At 38.4% G+C, this 15,682-nt stretch overlaps 1 protein-coding gene across 4 annotated transcripts in view; it reads left to right on the top strand.

Moving 5' to 3' along the window:
* The window catches only part of HIVEP2 (HIVEP zinc finger 2), a 216,907-nt gene that overhangs the window by 33,346 nt on the left and 167,879 nt on the right, over positions 1-15,682 (top strand). For 2 of the 4 annotated variants that reach the window (XM_040238591.1, XM_040238592.1), the window contains exon 2: positions 14,863-14,937. The gene's annotated coding sequence lies outside the window, so the exon portion shown is untranslated. Of the gene's footprint in view, positions 1-11,635; positions 14,938-15,682 lie in introns of those variants that run through there. The other 2 variants (XM_040238590.1, XM_040238593.1) reach the window with 1 other exon arrangement.

Here is a 15,682-nt window from a genome sequence, read left to right as displayed (position 1 = left end):
TATTTTGGTGCAGGTCATATTATTCTGTCCAGTGAGGTCCAAGAAAAGTGAATATGGTACCTGAGATGGATGTGAGGGTAGGAATAGAAAGAATGGGGGATAAGATGGGGAAAGCGTATTAGAAAAATGAAATTTAAGATGCGCCTTGACAGATGGGGTTTAGGATTTATATTTGTGGACAATTGAAAAAATCTGGGGGAGAATTATTGGGGACAAAATCTGCACAAAATCTTGATTTGGAAAAATGTCCCCAGCCTTTAAAAAGGCAGGGATCTGTTATAATAACATAGCATTGAAGAGCCATGCACCTAGCTGTTTCCCTTTCTATAAAGGGTATTGGATGTTTTTTGTGTTGCAGGGAGTCTTGTGGCATGAGTAAGGCTGGGTTGTACTTTCAGTTGCTTTAGTCAACAGTTATTAATACTGAGAGAACTTACTATGTGCCAGGCACAGTGCCAAGTGCCTGTGTGTTCAGTCGTTCAGTCGTGTCCGAGTCTTTGCAACCCCGTGGACTGTAGCCCACCAGGTTCCTCTGTCCATGGGATTTTCCTGGCAAGAATACTAGAGTGGGTTGCCATTTCTTCCTCCAGGGGATCTGCCTGACTCAGGCATTGAACTTGCACCTCCTGCATTGGCAGGCGAATTCTTTACCACTGAGCCACCTGGGAAGCCAAGGGCTTGGGGATAAATCAGATTTTAATGAGGTATTTCACCATCCCTTCCAACACCCTCTGCATTAACCATCATTCTAACACACAGTTTGGTTAATAATAGGATTTGATCTTATGACTGCATCCATTTCTAGAGTCATGAATTTAATAATCATAACTAATAATAATTGCACACCTTACTTAAGACCAAGCGCTATTCTCAATACCTGAACTGCATTTAAGCATTGAAACTTTGCCAAAACTCTATGAAGTAGGTTCTACAGTACTTCATAGACATTAAGGTGCCATTAATGCCATTAAGATGGCATTTAATGTGTCTCTAAGAAAGAACAATAGAGCCTCCAATTAATGGAAAGATGCTCTTAATGATAAGTAAGACGACAGTCAGGTTCCAGGAATGTTGAAATCATGAAATGTTTCAAATATGTTGAAATGACCCAGAATTTGTGGATATCAAATTGGTTGGCATGTGGTGATCATCGTTAGTTGACAGCTGAGGAAATGGAGGCACCGAGAAGGTAAATAGCTTGCCCAGGGTTACACACGGATACGCAGCGACCCCAGATTCTAATGCAGGGGGCTTCGCCATCTTGCTCCGTTGCCTGTGCTGTGATCACAGAGTCCAAGCACCTCCCCGGGGAAAAGTGTCTAAGCTGAGTGCCTGGTTGTGTTTCGGGGCCCCAGTCTGACCAACTTTGGGGGATGCTGTGACAGGAAAGGTGTTTGCAGAGGAGCGACTCGATTTGATTAGTCAAGCATTAGACGCGGAGTTTTTTTATGGTTGGCCCTTTTCATCTACCTAAAACGTGAACAATGAAGAAAGGCCATCACGGTGAGCAGTGGGGCCAGGGTTGAAGGTGAGGTTGGGGCAAGAGTGGGTGACTTTCTTGTGGAAAACGATGCGTCTCCGTGGGTTTGAAGTTTCGTTTCCTCTACAGGCCACCTCAGCGCCCCCTTCCAGCGCTTATCTCGAATCTCTTCGACTGTCATCACTCTTGCTCTCGCCCTTCTGCCTACTTTCATTTCCTGTGAAGCTACCTTTCCCCGGGCCTACGGTGGCCTCGAGGGTACCTCTAGCTTCCATGGCTTGTGGGAAAGTGTCCCTGAGCTTAGAAGAAAGGGAAGCTGCATTAAAGTTGGCCAAATAAAGCCCTGAGTGGTGAAGTACAAGTGGGGTGACTTTTCTCTTCCTTTGTAATTTTTCTGTCTTCATAGACATATCCAGTGTGCCCTGATACATGGGTTTCCCCTTTGCCAACAGAGTTTTCAAAAATGTCAGATACTGCTTTTCATTTGTTGTTGTTTTCAGTTGCTTGGTCATGTCCGACTCTTTGCAACCCCTGGACTGCAGCACACCATTCTTCCCTGTCCTTCCCCATCTCCTGGAGCTTACTCAGACTCATCCCTCTAAGGTGATGCCATCCAACCGTCTCATCCTCTAATATTGTTCATATGTTGTATACTTTGAAACTATCCAAATGATACCATGAAGGAAATTTGCCTTTTTAATTTCAGTGGTCCAGAGAAAGTTCTCAGAGTGAAAGAAGGGGTCCTCATGTGAATCCCAAGGCTTGAGTGTTTGAGGACATTGTAATTGCATGAATGAGAATCAGATTGATACAAACTTTCCTGAAGAAGCTTCTCCTGAGCGAACCGTCTGATTCCTATTGATCACCAGGAGCACTGGCTTTGTGCCCCAGCACAGGGGTTGGGGCCAGTCTCTGTATGCTGACTGATGACACTGTCATAGGGTAGCTGTCAGATAGCCCAGTCCTCCTCTGACGTATGTCAGCTAAGGACGTTTTTGGACCTACTCCTAAAAGAATCTCATTCTTCTCCTAAATAGGTGGCACAAGCAGCGTTTCCATCTAAGCAGTTACCTCTTGGTAATAATTACAAAACCTTACTGTGCTTTGGACTTCTTTCTTTCTTCCTTTCTTATCTATATTCTTCTCTGGATGTTTCCATTAGTATCATGTTCTACCTTGTTGTTGTTTCTTTGCTGAGTTGTGACTCTGTAGACTATAGCCTGCCAGGTTCCTCTGTTCGTAGGATTCCCCAGGCAGGAATACTGCAGTGGGTTGCCATTTTCTTCTCCAGGGGAGTCTTCTCGACCAGGGATGGAACTCAGGGCTCCTGCATTGGCAGGCAGGTTATTTACCACTGAACTACCTGGGGAGCTGATATTCTACTAGTAATCTTTAATTAAGAATATACCTTATATTTATGGAACTCTAACTGAATTAGGTAGAGAGAGTGCTCACATGACAACCATTGGTCTGGAGGAGCTTGCTGTAGGGAGGATGGTGTGCATATAACTTATCAGGCTGTGATGAATACAGCCATGAAAAGAGAAGTGAGTTGAGATGTCTTAGGAGGAAGCCGTGTGTTTCTACTCAAGGGACTTGGACAGGCTTAGTGGAAGGGAACACATTTGATCACTGGTGTCAGCATATGTTTAGAAATAGAGGTAAATGACAATTGTTGTTTATATTGAGATCTGTAGCTGTATTTTTGGGAGGCTTAGTTCCCTAGGACAGTTGTATCCAATTGAACTCTGCAGTGATGGAAAAGCCCTGTTTGCTCACTGATCTTAGGGTAGCTACTAACTCTATGTGGCTTTGGAGTACCCGAGGGACTGAGTGTTTATTTTTATTCAATGTTAATATTAATGTTAAACAGTCACCTGTGGTTGTCATATTGGAGAGTATAGCCAGTGGAAAGATGTGTATTACTCACCCAGTATGGTGATTTGGGGTGGTTATTTTGATCACAAATCAAAGAAACTTTATTTTCAGTATGTGAAGTTGCTCAGTCGTGTCCGACTCTTTGTGACCCCATGGACTGTGGCCGACTAGGCTGCTCTGTCCATGGAATTTTTCAGGCAAGAGTACTGGAGTGGGTTGCCATTTCCTTCTCCAGGGGATCTTTCAGATCCAGGGATCGAACCTGGGTCTCCTGCATTGCAGGCAGATGCTTTACCATCTAAGCCACCAGGGAGCCAGGTATTTTCAGTATAATTTGTCATAAATTCTAGTGCTGCTAGAGTATCTTTGAGGATGCCAAAATATAGTGACTATTAAGAAAAATGAGTGGTTAGTTAAATTAGTCACACACACACACTTGTGCATACGTGTATGCTCATATATGGCCATACGCACACAGGCACACACACTTTTTTTGGCTGGCTTTTTGAAATGGAGGGAGGGAGAGGTATAATATGTTGACTGGCTTGCTGTTTTGAAGGACATGATGAATTAATGACTCTTCTACTTGGGGCAGTGTCAGGCCGGGCAGAGAATTGCTCATGGAAGGAAAGGACCAGCTCTGGAAAGCTAATTATTAGTTTTCTCATCTGTAAACTGGGCATAACAGTGCCTCTTCTGTCTGCCTCTTTAAGGTTTCACCAAACAATGTCTGAGGTTTTTTAATAACCCTGCATACAGGCATTTCTCTTTCTGTCTATGGCAGCAGGAGATATGATAGTAGGTATTTTCTTCTTGATCTTAAATGCCCTCTGGCAACCTGCACACCTCTTCAGAGACTCGTGTTTCAAAAGCTCTCCTTTTCGATTCTGCCGCACGCTTGTCTTGGGAGTCTTCCTTTATGAGTTCCAGTGATCCTTTGCTTGGTCCTGGACTCGGCTCCTTTCAGTGTCTTTTGGCCCACCGTACGGGGGGACTGCAGCATGGCCCCCATTCTCCCCCTCTGAACGCTTCATGTGCCTATTTTAAAACTTTTTCATTTGTCTGTTTTGTCTTCCTGGTTAGAATGGAAACTTCCGGGGCAGCGACAGCCTTTAAACTTTATTTTTCAAACTTTTTGAACTTAATTTTATCCAGTGCTTGGCAGAGGGTGGCACTCAGTAAATGTCATAAGCTGATAGTGAAATAAGACTTGAGTCTTTAGGGCTCAGCCTGACATCTTCAATAAATGCTCTTTGATTATTTAGATTGGTGCTTTCAAGCTTTATCATGCTCAACAGGCTCCTAAGGTGCTTTTAAAAAGTTCAAGTTCTTAGGCTCTAAAAATATGATTCAGTACATCTGAGGAGGAGTATAGGAAACCTGCATTTTAAGAAGCAAATCAGGTAACTTTGATGCAGGTGATCTGAGGACCACTCTTTGGGAAACATAGTCTCTGTGTTATAATACCGTTTCCAAGTACTCTGCTTAAAGAAACCTTTTTCTGACAGCAGGTGTATTTCTTTTAAGCAAAAATGTGGGGTTTTTAATGTTTTTTAAAAATTTAGTTTTAATTGGAGGATAATTGCTTTACAATATTATATTGGTTTCTGTCGTACATCAACATGAATCAACCATAGGTATACATATGTCCCCTCTCTCTTGAGGGCTTTTAATGTTTTTGTAGTTTTTTAGAAGGGCATGGGAGAAAAGGTGGGAAATTTTGTGGGCAGAACATTTGTTTTAACTGTCTTCTCAAATGTCTGCCTGGGTCAGTGAGATAATAGAAATATCACATCTGAAAGAACACTGTAATTTCATCAAGCCACAATGATATGAAACACTTATTAAGCCATCACTCGGAGCTTGTTTGTCCTTATTTTAGTCTCAGTTTTTACTGGCTCGATGATCCAGGCTTCTAGAAACGATTAGGAGCTGTACATTAGATGGAAGGAGAAGAGTGTCACTGGCAGAGGATGGCACGTTGATTGCAGAAGTGATAGCTGACAGCCTGAAAGTGAAGAAGGAAATAGACAAGCTATAGAAGTCAGACAGAAGATCTAAAAAGGCAAACAGAATGTAGGGCACTGGGGAAGCCAAAGAGTGAAGGAGTGAGCAAATGCATGCATCTCGGTAGCTTAAGAAGGCGTTTCTGAGTTACCCTAGTTTATAGTAACTATTTGTTGATCTTTCTTCTTAGACTCTGAGTTCTACCAGGGTTGAGACCATGCTCGTTCCATCTGGTACAGCATTTCCAGATAATGTATTCCTGGTCTTACAGGAGATGCTCTGTGTGTGTGTATGTGTGTGTGTGTGTTTAGCTATAAGTATAAAGATACATTTGCTATAGTAATCTATACTTATGATAATAACTCTAATAAATCTATATAAATAAATGCATAGTTTTTCTGGGTGATCTGTGTTCGTGACAATGATCCTGAAAGTTTTTTGGCTGAAAGTACTTTTAACCTTTTAGATATATACTAAAAAAAAACCCCAAACTCAAAAATGTTAGGTATGTGAAGTCTTATTCTACATGCTTGGTATGTAATTCGTTCCCTAGCTCAGTCTTCATATTGTTGCTCTTTCCTCTGCCCTGTTCATATTTAAATTGTCTTGAAATGCATAGGGTTTATTTCTCAGATTATAACTGTTCATATATGTAGATATATACTAAAATATTTTGAATAATCAACCAGTGTACATTATACCAGTGCCGCATGAGCACAGCATATTTTAAAGTCTTCAGAAATATTCAGATAGATTTCTGTACATAGATAGAAATCTGTATATACCATTTTGAAGATGTCTCTTTATATAGTTAATGCCACATCATATTTTATATGGCTAATCATCCTTTGATATATCGTAATGGTTTCCTTGGAGCATGACACATCTATTAAAATAGATATGGTAACATGCATACTAATTAAGAAAATGCATATTATGTGCTAGGCAGAAACGTGGGCTCCATATAGTAGAGAAAATCATATTTCGGTCCCTTTGAAATGATACACCTGCTCTCCAGGTGTTTCAAATTTGCTGTTAAACTTGCTCTTTAGTAGGTTTTTGTTAACTGAAGAAGGAAAAATTTTTTTTGATACTATGTGAAATAGGTTAAATTGTGCTTAAATTGTGCTGGGTTACTTTGTATTTTGTTTCAAAACTGTGTTTTTGATTGGTTGTGTATAATTGGGAATTCATTTTCTTGGAAGGTTTTGTCTTATTGGTGGGAGAAAGAGGTGAGGAGGAAGTTCTCTTTTTCTGTAAGTGTAATACATGTTTGGTCTTAGGCAAAATTTTGAAATAAGGAAAAGTGTGACATCCTGCCACTTAGCACCCTCTCCAGACCAGTGAGCCTGAAGGCATCAGGTTATCAGAATTTAGTCCCACATTTTCTGTGGCTATGTTCCTTTCCAGTCTAAACTACGCCCTCTAACATTTCTAGTTCCTGAATCATCTGTCTCCACCCTATACAAATGTCCCAGCCAGTAGTTAAGTACCTGTTCTGATTTGGGCAATAGGCTTGGGACTGTATAGAAAGAAAGGGGAATTCTGTGCTATTTACGTTTTCGGACTTTATACATACAATCTAGGACTGGTTATAAGACGTACATAATTAACTCATTATACTAGAAGACAGGATATACATAAATAAGTGACATAAACCAAGTGAAAGTGCAAAGAAAAAGATTACAACCAATTGTGGGAACCAGGAAAGGTTTCATGGAAGACGTGGACTTTGAAAAACTACTAGCATCTTCAGAAGCAAAGTTGGGATTGGGAGATGGCATTCCATGCAGAGAGAGTGTTAGAGATGAAAGGAGGAGCACCCCAAATGGCTGTCTACATGTTGAATATTTTTAAACTTTTGAGGGCACTGTTCACATAGACTGTGGTATAAATGGTGCCCTCCATAGTTGTTCAGGCCTCCCTGGTGGCTCAGATGGTAAAGGATATGCCTGCCATGTGGGAGACATGGGTTCAGTCCCTGGGTTGGGAGGATCCCCTGGAGAAGGGAATGACAACCCACTCCAGTATTCTTGCCTGGTGAATTCCATGGACAGAGGAGCCTGGCAAGGTACAGTCCATGGGATCACAAAGAGTTGGATACGTGCAGTATGGTGCCTGGGAGTGAAAGCCAGGAGTCAAGACATGTGCAAGGATAAGATTAGAGAATCATAAGGAGTATGATTCCTTATGGGCTATCTTGTGGTAGATCTTGCATTAAAGAGTGAGGTTGTTTTACCTCTTTCACTGTGAGTTTAAAGGCCTTAAAACTCACAGTATCTTAGGCCTTATAGCTCACAGTATCTCAGACTCTAAGATATTGTGATTTCTCTAATTCAGTTGGTAAGAGGAGCTGAGGAAGATTTTTGAGCAATGGAGTGGCTTAAAATTTCAAAAGATGACTGTATGCAAAGGGTGAAATGAACTGATAAGTTTCTAGGCTTGAGATGTGTGTAAAGTAGTCCTACTTCCGTAAGGTCATCTGAGTGGAGTGAATCATACATTAAACTGGGGCTCTTTAGAGCCACAACATGATTCCAAACCAGCCCAGCCTCACTTTGACACCATCTTTATTTCTTCCCTCTCACATCTAGACTTCGTTTCTTTGAGTCCATGTGGCATCATTATTAATAACCTTTGCTGGACTTTCAACTTCTGTTTTCCTCTCACCATTTATGTCTCATCTTGTCTCTCTGTGAATCACGTACTCTGCCTGTGCTTTTGGATGCAGACTTTTCTGGGTTGGTCCTGGGCTTGGACTCTGTCCAGTGAACTGCCTGAGTGGGCAACCTGTTGATCACAGCTGTTTGTTACTGGGTTTCAATTCCCTTCTTTGGCTCCAGCTCCGTGAATCAGGAGCCCAAGAAAGAGGGCTGTTATCATCAGGCTATTGGAATAGGATAGGGGCCGAGTCATCTGGCTCAAACTGCAAGGTGTGGAAATTCATTCATTCAGTCATCAGATGTTTATCGAGTCATGTGGAGGGTAAGCACCAGCTTTGTGTGACTTCCCTGGTTAGTCCTGCTTTCATTCCTTCGACCCTTCCTCCCTTCCAATGCTCTAAGAAGTTTAAGATTTTTTTTCACAACAGCTGAGTCTCTCTGGGAGTATCAGCAAGACCTCTGGTAGTGTTAGAAGGCGACAGCCCGGGGACAGCAGCAGCTGGTTTTATTTTTGGTTTTCCTCAGTCAGGTGTTTGTAAGTTGAGAACTGCCTGTATTCAAACAACGTGATTTGGTAGCATGTCCTGAACTCCTGTAGAAATAAGGAATGTGGTACAGTTAAAAGGATAACAGTGAACCATTCCTAACATCACAAGCTATATAGTAAATATTTAAAGGTCTGGGTGTGGATTAATGGCTCAGAGGGCATGTGCTGTGGATCCTTCGTGGTCTTATTTTGTGTAAAATTTTCAGTCTTGCTTTGGGTGCAGAGATCTACCCGTTCATGAACTTGTCTGGGGGAATAGTCGTTGTCTCGTGGTAGGTACTGACTGATTTGGGAGGTTTTATTTAGGGACTCATTAGACTGCTGTGTTCATTTGTTCTTGTCAAGCTTTAAATTTTATCCCACACGCACTATTACGACACAATAAATAAAAGACATAACTATCTGATCACCTTTTACAATCTGTTGATCTGATTTTTAATTTTTCCCTGTATGTTCCTGATCTTTGCTCAAATTCACACATTTGAAATGGTTATAATCATGATATTGATGTAGCCCTTATTTTCAAAATATAAACTTTCCATTTTGCTAATTTCTGTACTCTTTTAATGGCCATATAATTTTGATTTATTTTAATGGTCACTGTTTTCTTAAAATTCTCCTGTTTCTGAATATTCACAATTTTTTTTGTTGAAGTACTTTTTAGGTCACTTCCCATTTTCATCATAGCTGTGTAAAAGTGAAAGTCTTGCCTGCATTGTTGTTTTGGTTTGTATTTCTTTAATAATTATTGAAGCTTCTTTATTAGTTATATTTCTTTTTCTGAATTGGTTTGTCCTATTTTCTAATTTATTTCCTAGTATTTTTAAAAATAAATTTCTATGAACTCTTTATACATTACAAATACTAATACTTGTCATTTTATACTTGGTTCTAATATTTTTTAAATTTAATTTTGTTTTGTTATTTTGTAAGTTTAACAATTTTAGCTTAGTTTTATCTGGTTTATCTATTTCTGATTAGTATTTGATGAATGTTTCAAAAATTATTTAAAAATTATACTCATAACTATAATTTTTAAATAGTGCAGTTCTCTACTTATTCATCTTGCTTCTTGGTCTACTATCAAGCCAATTGGATTCTTATAGACATGTATATTTTAGAATCGTACAATGATCAGCAAGAGGGCATTTATCAGTTATTTTTAATACTTAGAGTATCTAACAAATCATATTTCTTATATCCATAGATAAATGTAGATTTACAGATGAGCGTTTAGAAGGTAGATGAAAATTACATTTAAGGCCTGAATATAGTGAAGGACTGGTAAATAAAGAAATATATTTAACTTCAGATTTTAATAGCAAAAAATTGTATCATATTTATAAAACACTTTAAAAATACTCTGTTTAGAAACCAGTTTTTCCATATGTTTTTGAGCATTTATGACACATTCTTCCAATGTCTTAATATTAAAATTTAAATATAATTCAGAAATGTTTCTTCAGATCATTGGTCCTTTGCGAGAATCACTTTATCAGTTTCTAAAAACTTTTTCTTCATTTTTTAAAAAAATTAATTAATTAATTTTTGGCTGCACTGCCCTACTTGCAGGATATTAGTTTCCCCAGTCAGTGATTGAACCTGGACCCTCAGCAGTGAAAGCTAACTACTGGACCACCAGGGAATCCTCTAGTGGCCTCTTATTAATTATCTAAATTGTGCCTTGTTGTTAGTATTCTTCTTTTGAGGCTCAGATCCTATTGTGTAACTGGGGTATACTTTAGGATTTATAAAGCATTTCATCATTTTCTTTTCATTGGTTTAATTCATCTTGTATTCATTTAAAAATAATCTCAGTAATCTGGTAAATATTTAGATTATGGATAGTAGTTGAGCAGTATATTTCTCAACTGATTTAGAAATAGAAGTTCAATATATCTCCCATTATTTCATACAAGGAGGAAGATTTTTAAAAGCTAATGAAATGTTGTTTCGTTTAATTAACTTTAGAAGATAAATTTTTATATCAAATGTATTATATAATTAAAAAAAAAACAGCAGAAATCTCACCCTGTATGAAGCTTACACAAACCACTGCACCAACCTTAGGGGGGCAGAAACCAAAAGGAAGAAAGAATTCAGCCTTGAAGCCTGGGAAAAGGATACCTCAAATACAATAAATTAAAAAATAATAATAATGAAAAAGCAGAGAAATACTGCACAAATGAAGAAACAAACTAAAAACACAGAAGTTCAAATAAGTGAAGAAGAAATAGGCAAACTACCTGAAAAAGAATTCAGAATAATGACAGTAAAGATGACAAAAAACCTTGAAAACAGAATGGAGAAAATGCAGGAATCAATTAACAAAGACCTAGAAGAATTAAATAATAAACATACAGAGATGAACAAAACAATTACTGAAATTAAAAATCTCTGGAAGGAATCAATAACATAATATCTGAAGCAGAAGAACGAATCAGTGAACTGGAAGATAAAATGGTGGAAATAACTTCTGAAGAGCAGAATAAAGTAAAAAGAATGAAAAGAACTGAGGATAGTCTCAGAGACCTCTGGGACAATATCAAACAACACCAACATTCGAATTATAGGGGTCCCAGAAGAAGAGAAAAAGAAAGAGTATGAGAAAATTTTTGAAGAGATTATAGTTGAAAATTTCCCCAACACGGAAGAGGAAATAGTCAATCAAGTCCAAGAGGCGCAGAGTCCCACACAGGATAAATCCAAGGAGAAACATGCCAAGACACATACTAATCAAACTAACAAAGATTAAACACAAAGAGAGAATATTAACAGCAGCAAGGGAAAAGCAACAAGTAACATACAAGGGAAACCCCATACGTTTAACAGCTGATCTTTCTGCAGAAACTCTGCAGGCCAGAAGGGAATGGCAGGATATATATACTGAAAGGGAAAAATCTACAGCCAAGATTACTCTACCCAGCAAGGATCTCATTCAAAATTGATGGAGAAATCAACAGCTTTTCAGACAAGCAAAAGTTAAAGAGAATTCAGTACCACCAAACCAGCTTTACACAAATGTTAAAAGGACTTATACAGTCAAGAAATACAAGAGAAGAAAAAGATCTACAAAATCAAACCCCAAACAATTAAGAAAATGGCAATAGGAACAACAACAACAAAATATTATGTAATAATGGGCAAACAAAATCATCAAAACAGTAATTAAGTCAGTTTTAATGTGTCATGGAGGAGAATGAGTCATGCCAGTTGTGTGTTTATGATATATCAGCCTACTCTTATCCTGGGTCAGTAGATATGAAAACCACAGTTTGCCCATGGTTACTTAACTGATAAATAATGGGGCGGGATGTGAAATTGAACCAGTTCAATTAGAAAGACTAAGAATGAAGTTTGAGGCAAGTTAGGATTGACAGATGAGAACAAATGAGTAATAAATTATGCTTATAGAATATTGTAGGTTTGGTTTCACATTTTTAATATCTTCAGTATTGGTAAAGATGTTCTTACTGTGGAACTTTCTTCTTCTTTTGTGGGGTAAGAAAGGGCAATTTATCCTCTCTAATCACATGATCAGTTTCTTGGGGTTGTCTTATTTTCATTCACAAAGAGGATAGGAACTAATATCAATAGTGAGTTATTATTTAGATCTAAGTACACTAAAGGGAACTTTGACAGTTCTGATAGTGTTTGGAATGAAATAGGACATTCATCTCTGATCCTGCACCTACTGTATTTTCTCATAGGTTTTATTTTTTCATTTTAAGTTTGCTGTCCCATTGCCCATGCTGAACAATAGATTTACAGAAATATACCTATTATTGAGGGAAAGTATATGTGACGCTGTGACCTTCAACTCCAGTATTATTTTCAAATGTTAATTACTAAGTTTTCCATGGCATTATTTTTAAGGAGAATCAAAGGGATATTCTGGCATAAAAAGGATTGATAAATCATATTTGGGAATGATTAGTATAACAGATGGAAAACAATAGTAGAACGTGTCTTCGAACTCATCTCTCTAATTTCCTAATTCAGCATTTTGAGGTACTTGCCGAATACATCAGTTGAAATCCTAGCAGGACGAATTGATATTGTAAGTCTAAAAACTGCGAGAAGCTCACGTTTTGTATTGATATAAGTGCTTATATTTATATCTAGTCTTCAGAGCTTGTACGTCTTGCTCCATTCTTGCTTCTCTCCTCATTCCCCAGCAGCCAGCCGTTATCCCGTTTCCTTATTGTGTAACAAAATGACCAATCAGTGAACGAGATGCTCAGAGACTCATTTGAAGTAGCAAATTGTCACAGAGATGTGCTTTAGTTTGGGCAATTTTTTAACTTTTTTGATGGAATAATCAGCAAGAAAGCAAGAGAGGAGTTTTCACTCCTCTCTTAGAATAGATGAAAGAGAGAATACTGTGAACTCTAAGAAGGTATTGTTAGTTGATAACACTATCTTGACAAAGCAAGCCCCAAAGTGTTCCCCCCATAGTTGAGCTCTCTCTTGTTTTGTTCTTTTAATTGGTGTTGGCTATCAGAATCAATATGTGAGTAAATGGAATCACTTGAGTCATCTCCTTGAGTATGGAGACTCCGTATAAGTGAAGTATCTCAGTCTTAGCACTCTATAAATGAAGCACTATTTTATTTCAGAATTTCTTGTATTTACTCTTGACAAGAATGCCCCCGAGCCTGTAAATTATCACTATTGTTGGTACTACTAAGTGTCATAAATGAGAGATTGAACTTATTAAATAATCGTTTATATATTCAATCAATAGTAAGGAACAATCTATTAAAAGTGTTTTCTGGCCTGAAAAAAGTTATATTTCACATCATTGTTTGAATCATTTTCAAAGGACAATTTGAAGCATTCATTCAGTGTACAGCACTTATAGTTGAGTGGCTCAAAGTCTTAAATCCTGTGCCTGGGTGGATGTTGTATTGTACAGTAGTAATTCTGTAAATTATTTACAATGAAGAGGAAAACACAAGAGAAAAGATCTATCTGTGTACTGCTCCCAGTTGTACAACAAGGGAATACTGTTAAATTTCTAAAGTAGCTTCAGTAGTTCAGTTGTTGAGATATTCCATCCCCTCTCCCGCTCCCCAACATCCTGTTTCATCACAAATATTTATCATTTTATTCATCGGTTCTCCACCCGGCTTGTGGGCTGTTGTGGTTGCTGTCACCCAGCCAAGAGGCTGGGGAATGCCTATCCACAAGCAGCCTGGGGCGTCTGGCTAGGGTGCTTACTAGGCCCTGTGACTGGCTAACATTGAGCTGTCAACAGTATTGTGCCATTAAGATCAATGTAGAGTCAGCCTATTTAAATAATTACCAGGATCACCAATAACAGGCACGTTGTTGCTAGTCATAGTGAAAATATACATACTATTTGTGGCGAGGAAAAACCTGAGGTCTCCAGCCTTTGGAGATGTCATTCTGACGTGCTGTGGAAACAGTAGAATTAAAGAAAAGGGAAAATGACTATTTAAACAAAATGACTACCTAAAAAAGGCTAGTCCATTTGAGCGCTTGGTTAATGGTTTTAAAGACTTGTCTGGGTTTCCTGAAAACTTCATTTGGTATTAATTGGGTGCTCACTTTTAAAAGATTTAATATAATCTACAGAATACAAATGCAATATGATATATAATAACAGTGTAGCATACCATGGCATACTCCACTTGTTTCTGAAGGGATGGATATTTTCTAACAGTATTGAGCCAGAAATTTTGTGGGCTGGGATGATGGGTTTGGAGAGGAAGACTGCAGGAGGTGACCTCCTCATTGCATTGTATATCAGATGTGTCCTGTCAACTTAACTGGTCACCAGTGGTGCTAACCTTGATCACTTAGTTAAGGGATAGTCTGCTAGGCTTTCCACTGTAAAGTTACAACTTTTTTCTTTCCATATTCTGTTTATTGGAAGTCAGCCCACATTAAAGGGAGAATAATTAAGCTTAGAGGGAGAAAGTACCTACATGATTTATTTATTTTTGGTATGGAGGCATGGGTATTTATTTTTTGGGTTATCATCAATGCCAATCACTCTTTATTTTGTTGCTGGCAAGCTGATTTTAAACTTTTAAAACTGAATTTTGCTTAGCCATCTGATATCCTGCATACGTAGCTTGGTGCCACATTCATCACCTGACATTTTGGCCTCTCCCACCTCCATGTATTTACATTCTTTCTTCAAACCAATAGATTTAGTTTTGCTGCTCTGGTTAGTACTTAACGGTCATTTTCATAGTTAAGTCTTAATGTGTGCACTGTGGAAGGAGAAGTCGTAACACGAAACTTCTTGTCAGCAGATTGGCGAACTTACCTGAGAAACTGAGACTCAAGACCGTGAGGATGTGTGACTAAGACCGAAAGCAGATTTCCAGGTAGGAAATCAAAATGATTTTCTTGAACTCCGTGGCACTTGATTTTGTAGGAGTCAAATCACCATTTCTTGTGAGATGCAAAACTCCAAAAGGAGGGGTGGCATAAATATTGAGGTTGCATTAGCAAATCATGTTGTGTTCCTCTTTTAGATTCTTTTATTTGATTTTTACACAGTAAGGTAATAGCTGAGCTTTGAAATGAAACCCAAGGGGACCTTGCAGAAGGCTATCTGTATCTACAAAATTTTTATTCATATGATTTTGATTGTTGAGTCCTATTGAGAAGTACCCATTGGAGTAGAAATAATCAGATTTATCTTGTCAGAAAAAGCAGCTACTGGTTACAGGAGGTTTTATGTGTTTCACAGAATATTTACTAAATAAGTGTTGATTTCTAGTTTGCATTTCTGATCAACTCCCCTAAGATACAATAAGGTCATAAACTCTGCTGGAAGGGAGAAGGAAGCTCCCAGTCACAAATGTGCTCTACTTTCTGCATGCTGAGCTGATAAAAGCAAGCATCAGTTTGCCAGCAGCTTCCAGTTTGCAGCAATCTTACAAAGAATAAGCTAAAAAAAAAAGAAAAAAATCAAGTTCATGAGAACAGGAAGAGAAGCAACTAAAAATCAGGAATACAACCAGAGTTAACATCATGTAGTGATTCTTACCTCTGCTGCTGGAAGTGTAAAAGCAGTGTGATTTCTCAGCTCCATGGCAACATGAAGAACCTGTTCTGTCGGAGGGT

This window comes from Oryx dammah, unplaced genomic scaffold (assembly GCF_014754425.2).
Source record: "Oryx dammah isolate SB20612 unplaced genomic scaffold, SCBI_Odam_1.1 HiC_scaffold_4, whole genome shotgun sequence".
Classification (NCBI taxonomy): Eukaryota; Metazoa; Chordata; class Mammalia; order Artiodactyla; family Bovidae; genus Oryx; species Oryx dammah.
The sequence above is the reverse complement of the archived record's forward strand: the minus strand, read 5'-3'. Positions and strand labels throughout refer to the sequence as shown.